The sequence below is a fragment of the Terrapene carolina genome, unplaced genomic scaffold, assembly GCF_002925995.2.
Source record: "Terrapene carolina triunguis isolate 2854851 unplaced genomic scaffold, T_m_triunguis-2.0 Scaffold88, whole genome shotgun sequence".
Taxonomy (NCBI): Eukaryota; Metazoa; Chordata; order Testudines; family Emydidae; genus Terrapene; species Terrapene triunguis.
The window spans coordinates 14143163-14149162 of NW_020664439.1; the positions used below are offsets into that span (position 1 = coordinate 14143163).

Below are 6000 nucleotides of genomic sequence, written 5' to 3' on the forward strand. Positions count from 1 at the left end.
ACGTTCCCCAAAACATTAATTGAACAAAAATTTCTCTGGAGAATTTGGACAGCTCTATACAGAAGAGGTGGTCATAAATCTTTAAAAACAAAAACTACACACATAAAGGTCTTGTCTGTTGCATGGATAAAGATCACATGGTATTTTGCATAAGATTAAGGATTTGTCCTTGTGTTATTGGCCCAAGATTTCCCCTGTGCACCAGTTGGTTATTGGCCTCCATCAGAGAGGTGGCTGCCCAACACTTCAGCTGTATGCATTCAATTTTAAATTCTTTTTTAAAGAAAAAAGCTTTTAAATTATTATTATTATTGTTGTTATTGAAGATGCAGATAAACATTTTAGACAAAAATGATTTTTTAAAAGTGTACCAAAGAATAATCGCACATTTGGGAGCATTCAGTTTTTATCCAGTCTATCATTTGGCATATACAGTATACCCATAGGTTAACTGAAACGTCATTTTATTAGAGTGTTATCCTGATAGACTAGAACAGTTTCCCACATATCTCCAGCTCAGATTCTCATCTATTTCCAAGTATAATCAGAAAAAAATATGTTTCCCTCCTGCTTGTACCTCAGAGTACACCTCTGCTCTCATTTTTCTATTTTAACTTTGTAATTCTTCTTTAATGGCAATGATAGTGTTCTGAAGACACAGTACAAATCTTACAATGCAGCTTTGTATTGTGGCTTGTACTAAGTGTTTATCCAATAGCTCCCTCTCTTGCCCTTTCCTAAAGGGGTCCTATTCTCTTCGTCCTTACATCTGTTTAAGACCAATATAACCCCATTGGCTTTAGTGGGGTTACACTGGGAGTCAGTGAGAGCAGAATCAAGCCCATAGTCTTTTATGGGCCTCCTTACTGTCACTATTCTGATATTAGCACCAACACAGATGTTCAGCAGTGTTTACCAGAGGCTCTCTACAAGCAATTTTCCACTGTTTTCAACACTGACAGTTGCCACAGTGGGTGTAAGGTAGACAAAGCTCCCATGCGGCTGTTGGTGCTTTTACCCCTATGGCACTGTGAGGCCATAAGTGCTGGAACTAGGCGTGCTGGGGTGCAGTGGGTTCCATCAATAACAGGGTTTACAGTTGGTTCAGTGGTGGCTCTCAACACCCCCGCTATAAAAACTGTTCCAGCACCCCCATGTGAGGCCACAGAGGCGACAAAAAGCACTGCCAACTGTAAGCACCTCGTCTACACTAAGGCTCCCACTGGCGCTACCCTAGCGCCAGCCGCCTTGCGCCAGCAGGGGGCGGTGACGGGGGATAGGAAGTGGGGGAGGGGGGAGAGAGGTTCCCCCACCGGAGGCAGGCGATGGGCAGCCCCTCCCGGGGCCATGGGGATCCGGCAGGGGAGAACAGGACCGCGCACCGGGGCGGCGGGCTCAGGGGACGCAGGACCCCAGGAATCGGGGGAGCGCCGGCTGCCAGGAGGCGGGTAACGATCCCCGCAGCATGCTCAGCGCGACCCCAGGGCCCCGAGAAAGCCGCCTCTCCGCGCAGGACCGCGCCCGCCCCGGGGCTAGCAGCGGGCACTGTCCGGAGCCCACGCACTCACACAGGGGGTGGGGCCTCGGCTGCCCCAGGGCCGGGGCGGGGCTCCCCGAGCGGGACGCTCACCTACTCTCCTTGCTGCGAGTGCCCGGTGTGCGCAGACCAGGCTCCGGCGCGACGGCTCCGGTCCCTTTAAATCCCCTCAGCAACTGAGCACCGCCGCTGCCGCGCTTGGGATTTATCCCCGCCCGCCCGGTGGGAGCGGGCGGCGCGAGCAGAGCCCCGCCCCAATCCTGCCCTCTCGGCCAGACCCCGCCCTTTTCCCGGACACCCCAGCCCCAACCGAAACGCTTCCGCCTACCCAAGCCCCGCCCCTTCTGAGGGAAACCGCGCCCCCAGTCTCCGCGGGTCCACACCTGGCCCTCACATTACCCTCGCCCCCTCTGAGCCAGGCTCGTCCTTTCCGAGACAGATCCTGACTCCTGTTCTCATCGCAAACATCTCTTCTGAGACCCCCCCAACCTTTCCCATAAACATATTCCACTCCCTCCCCCACCCTCCATCGCCACCCAGAAACAGCCTGCCCTTTGTGGCTTGCCCCAAACTCCCCCCTCTCCCAGTGCCATATTAAGATAATCCACAACTTCCTCCCCACACACACACCATCACCTTCAACCCTTGCTTGAGGTAGCTGGAGCAGGGACCATCACTGCTGGCCTGGGGAGGCTGCAGTCTGACCTCACCTGACCACTGCTCCTGGGCTACAGTCTGTCCTGGAGGAAGGACTTGGTATCCATACACCCAATGTGAAGGTCCCTGCTCACATCTCCCGAATGGAAACATGATGCGGAGTCAGCAAGCAAGCACCCACATCCACACACCCACCCAAGAGCAGCAGGTTTCAGAATATAAAACCCTATATCCTTGCCCACCCCTTTTCCAAACTCTACCTGTTTCCCCATGTTTGTAGTTCTACAGTAGAGCAAGAAGTAGGGTGATCAGACAGCAAGTGTGAAAAATCGGGACGGGGTGCGGGGTAATAGCTGCCTATATAAGAAAAAGACCCCAAAATCGGGACTGTCCCTATAAAAAGGGGACATCTGGTAACCCTAGCAAGAAAGAGCAGAGGGATTGAAGCACATGGGCAATATGGGAGCTCTGTAAACTAAAATTCAAAAAATCCCTTACATTACAGTTGCTAGGAAAAGTTTGAAAATAGACTCTAATAAAATGAAGAAACTTTAGGAGGTAAAATCTTCATTAGTGCCCCCAATCTGTTCTCCTTCCCTACCCATGACATTGCTACACCCCACCCTTACCAGACAGAGAAAGCAACCACCCACCTTTTCCAAACTCCTCTCCATTCTTCACCTTCTTGCTTGTGTGAGAGGTTACCCACCTTTATCTCAGACTCACCACTCCACCCACATGGGAGAACCCCAACCCAAAATACTCTCCCCTTTTGCCTGGGTGAGAAACCCTCAGAGCCGTAACTAGGTATTTTTGCGCCTGAGACAAGAATATAAAATTGCGCCCTCCCCCAGGGCCGGCTCTTCGGTGTCAATTTGGTGGCGGGTCCCTCAGTCCCTCTCGGAGGGAAGGGCCTGCCGCTGAAGAATGAATGAAGCGGCGGCAGTAGAGCCTGTGATTTTGGGGGGTCTAACTCATGATTTTTGACTGCTTGGGCTGGTAATGTTGCTTCCAAGATGGTCTTTGGTTCCAGTCCAGTTCCAATCCAGAGAGGGACTCACAGGGGAGGGAGGTGCTGGATATCATGTGTCCTGAGAATGCTGGGAGTTCAGGTTTGCAGGACAGGACCAGGGGTGGCAGGTTTGTAGAAGAAATTTTGGTGGTGCCCAGAACCCGCCCCCAACCAAACTCCGCCCCCCCCCCACATGCCCAAGGCTCTGGGAGGGAGTTTGGGTGAGGGAGGAGCTCTGGGGTGCAGGCCCTAGGCTGGGGCAGGGGATTGGAGTGTAGGCTTTGGGAGGGAGTTTGGGGATGTGAGAGGGTGCAGGTTCTGGGAGGGAGTTTGGGGATGGGAGGGTTGCAGAGGGATGGGGGTGCAGGGGTGAGGGCTGTGTGTTGTGGCTGCAGATGAGGGGTTTGGAGTGTGGGAGGGGCTCAGGGCGAGAGTAGGGGTGAGGGCTCTGTCTGGGGCTGGGAATGGGAGGTTTGGGGTGTAGGAGGGGCTCAAGGCAAGAGGAGTGTGGGGGGTGAGGGCTCTGTTTGTGACTGGGGATAAGGTGTTTGGGGTGCTGGAGGGGCTCAGAGCTCGGGCAGAGGGTTGAGGGTGTGGTGTGGGGGGGTGAAAGTTCTGACTGGGGGTGTGGGGTCTGGGGTGGGGCAAGGCTGGGGATGAGTTTGGGGTGCAGGCAGGCTGCTCCAGGACAGGGGCCAGAGAGGACTCCCCCCAGCCCTTTCCCTGCCAGCAGCAGCGAGCTCTGGGGGAGGAGTCCCCCTTTCCTGCCCCCCCCCCCAGCAGCACACTCACCCCCACCACTGTCACTGCATGTGCTCCTAGGGCCCCTCTCAGGTCCAGGAATCTCCCTCGCCTCCCCCGTGGTGGGTGCCAGAGGGTGCTGCATGCGCCTCCTCCCCTGCTGTTGCCCCTGACTGTAGCCTCACTGGGGGTGAGGGATGGGGCTGCCTCCTTGCCCAGCATGGGGCAGGAGCGGTGACTGCGGGTGGGAGGGTCCCCCTGTGCTGGTGGAGGGTCCCATTGGAAAATGAAAGGGTCTGAGGGGGAAGGGCAGGCTCAGAGTCAGTCTGCCCTGGCAGTCGAGATCGGGGGGCACTAGGACCCTGTGGCAGCAGTTGCTGCAGGGAGGCAGCATGGAGCTGCAGGGGAGAGACAGGGACTCTTTGCTCCCCGGCCAGGGAAGGCGGGTGTGGGGGGGAACAAGTCGCGGCCAGGGGACAATCGGGGGAGGCACGGGGGGGGGCAGCAGGTGGGGCCGGGGGGGGAGATCACCCAGGTGATAAATATCTCCGTGCCAATGGCTTTTTTTTTTTTCTCTGCCGCTTTGTGCGCCTGAGGCAAGTGCCTCACTCGGGCACTGGAAACCCTATAGACTTCTTCCCCTCACGCCTGTGTGCAATCACTCCACTCCTGTCCTAAATTCCCCCATCTCTAGCCCCAGAGAATCCTCCTCGCTCCTGGCTTGTCCCCAACTGTTCCCCTCTTGCCTTATTAACTCCCTTACTTTATTTGCAAGTAATATTATCATTTCCCCTCCCAAAACTTTTAGTCCAGCAGTGAATAAAGCAAACACACATACACTTTGTATGCAGAGTTGCTGTAGTCATGTCAGTCCCAGGTTATTAGAGAGACAGTGGGTGAGGTAATATTTTTTTATTGGACCAACTTCAGTTGGTGAGAGAGACAAGCTTTCGAGTTTGCACAGAGTTTGAAAATAGACCTGAAGAAGAGCTCTGTGTAAGTTCCAAAGCTTGTCTCTCTCACCAACAGAAGTTGGTCCAATAAAAGATATTACCTCAGCCACCTTGTCTCACACATACACTTTGTCAGGCTAAGACACTCACCCTGAGTGTGTGTGTTCAGTCTGATGTGTTCTCTGTCACAGGTGCTACTGTTACTGCCTGGAGCTGGCTAATTTCCTGGTTTGAGGGGGCTTTGGCCCTTCCCTTACATTTTGATGGCATCTATGGCACTGTGACAAGGAGGAAGTATTATACTGGGAAATGTACATTAATCTTAACATTGGCTGACAGCCCTGAGGAGCCTGACAGCCCTGTTAATACCACTTGGGTCATTTGCAAGCTAAACAAATAGGCATCCTATGAGTCTGGTGGAGTGCAGCAGTCATGGTTACACATTAGAGCTCTTTGAAAGTTACAATTTTTTTCATTTTACAGGCACAGCAAAGGAGATGCAGCCCAGCAAGAGAGGAACAAAGGTGCTTTAAACCATCTTTATGCCCTTGGGTTTCTGTATTGCTCTGGGAGCCAATATACAACCCAGCATAAACTAGGACAGCCAGAGGATGCTTTAATTTATCGCAGCCTCCTCAGGGCTGCTTATGGACTGTTCCACAGTCTGGAGCAGCTCAGAATCTCTGTACCAGTGTGCACTGTGGAGAATCTCCTCTCTGAAATGCCCCCCAGTTCAGAACAACTGAGGGGGCAACTAGTGGAGAGGCAGTAAAGACTGGGATTTGGGGACAGACAATGTTCCATAATGTTTTGCTTTATTAGCAGTATCAACCAAACTGAGTATTTTTGCAAGTTTTCAACACAAATACCACCATTGTTCAATACATAGCCCATTTTTGCTTATTTTCACTCAGAAATGCTCTTCATCCCTCCAAAATGTGCATACTTTAGTGACATTTTCTGCAAAAATGGACCCATTTAGAGGAAAATGCAAAAACCCTTGCATTTCAAGTAGTTTGACATTCTCAAGCTCTTTCTTCATATGAACCAAATGTTAATATAGAGACAGAAGGAGCAGAATGCATCCATGAGACTATGAG

General features: G+C 52.5%; 1 protein-coding gene across 1 annotated transcript in view; it reads right to left on the reverse strand.

The window, feature by feature from the left end:
• The window catches only part of SERPINE2 (serpin family E member 2), a 38865-nt gene extending 37138 nt beyond the window's left edge, over window positions 1-1727 (reverse strand). The window contains exon 1 of the mRNA XM_024193201.2: window positions 1631-1727. The gene's annotated coding sequence lies outside the window, so the exon portion shown is untranslated. The remainder of the gene's footprint in view (window positions 1-1630) is intronic.
• Between the last annotated feature and the right edge of the window lie 4273 nt (window positions 1728-6000).